This window comes from Nicotiana attenuata, unplaced genomic scaffold, assembly GCF_001879085.1.
Source record: "Nicotiana attenuata strain UT unplaced genomic scaffold, NIATTr2, whole genome shotgun sequence".
NCBI lineage: Eukaryota > Viridiplantae > Streptophyta > Magnoliopsida > Solanales > Solanaceae > Nicotiana > Nicotiana attenuata.
Window position 1 is genome coordinate 187124 of NW_017672425.1, and position 1930 is coordinate 189053.

The following is a 1930-nucleotide window of genomic DNA, read 5'->3' on the forward strand; positions in this document are numbered from 1 at the left end:
GCTTTTACCCGTTTTTCTAACCTCCTTTGGTTAAACAAATTAATATATTAACTGTGTTTGCAGTTTTATACTAGGCAAATTCGACAAATAGCCAAAATAAGTTGACTTAAAAAGTTCAAGTTGCGTTGTTGACAATTTTGTTTTCAAATTGCTAACAATTTCAGAATTGAAGTTATTGCCAAGTATTGGTCTATCACTTGCATTAAGCTGCAATACAGTACAGATACATATATAAGTATATTACATGGTAAACATTATACAGAGCATGTATAAATAAAATAATGTGTAATATATTTTACCTTCAAAAATGATTTGGAATTTCTTCTCGTATGAGTACTTGATTCAGAATCATTCCTCTTTTTTGTAGGCTTTATATTATTTTGAGAAACATCAACTACTGGTTCCTTGATACTTTTGGAATCACTAATTTCGCATTCCTTAGAACTTTGAGAACGCGTTATTCTAATACTAGCTGACCCAGAGGTATTCGAAGCTGATCTAGAGGTATTTCGTGCTTTAGCCCTTTGTGAACGAGTCTGTTCTAAACTAACAACTTCTGTTCCACTTGCTGATGCTGATACAGCAACTGCATGTGAACTTGGAGCATCTTTCATATAAGATTTTGCCATTGTAAGAGAATAATTTTCGTTCTCCATAACAAAATCAGAAAAATCAGATGACACTGAGATTGGATGAATAGGTTTTTTACGCTTGAGAGAGTGCTTTGTACCCATAAAATCAAGTGTTCGAAATTAAGCTTGACATTTCAAAAATTAAACCTCGAGAACAAGCGACTAAACCCTAACGATGGTCGCTTGGAAATTAGAGATACGCTTTAGTAGCGCGTCGTTTAGAACCTAATTTTCTTGGAATATGCGAAATTCTCTGAACCTGTCAAAATCAAACAGACCTAATACCTTTTATATACAGGAAACTAAATATTAAATTATTTAATTCTAGTAAATTGTTCTAATTACCGAGTTTCCACTATTTTCCAATTATCCATTATAATATTGTAACGATCCGACCCGTCGTCTCATGTGTTACTGCTTCATTTCCCCCATTTCATGCTTCTTCATGTTTCATTATCAGTGTTTGGTGTGTTAGAGTTGATTTGGATTGGTTTTGGCAGAAAATGAGACACTTAGTCTTTTTAAGGAAGGCTTAAGTTGGAGAAGTCAACCGGACGTTGACTTATGAGTTAGGAGGCTCGGATGTGTTTTCCGGTGATTCGGTTAGCTTCGGGAGGTGAATTGTGACTTAGGAGTGCGATCGGAATTGAGTTTGGAGGTTCGGTGTAGAATTAGGCTTGAATTGGCAAAGTTAGTATTTCAGCGAGTTCCGATTGATAGGTAAGATTTTGATCCAAGGGTCGGGTGGCCATTGGAAGAAAATTTGAAGTTGGTAATTGCAGGTTCTTGGCTGCAGCAGGTATTTCCGCATCTGCGGAAAGGAGACCGCAGATGCGGTTGCGTGGAAGCGGAGAAAGCATCGCGGGTGCGGAATAGGATGAGGTTGAGCAGTTCCGCAGAAGCGGAAGTATTTTCGCCTAAGCGAGTCCGCAGGAGCGGACAAGAAGTCGCAGAAGCGGTTTGGGCTTGGAGGTGAGACTTCGCAGAAGTGAGAAATTGTGTCGCAGAAGCGACCCTTGTGATTTAATGAATTTCCGCTTAAGCGGACAAGGACCGCAGAAGCGGTCACGCGGAAGCAGGCGTGGGGACCGCAGAAGCGAAAACTGGACTGTTTAGGAGGGTTTTTATTCAATATTTCATCCGCGAGCTTGGGATGATTTCCTCCATTGTTGATCACCTTAAGAGCTTTTTGGTAGAGATTGAAGAGGATTTTGACGGGAATCAATTGGAGGTAAGTCTCGTGACCTAGAAACGTCATTTTTATTGAAGAATCAACCTTTAATTCTTGGAAATTTGTG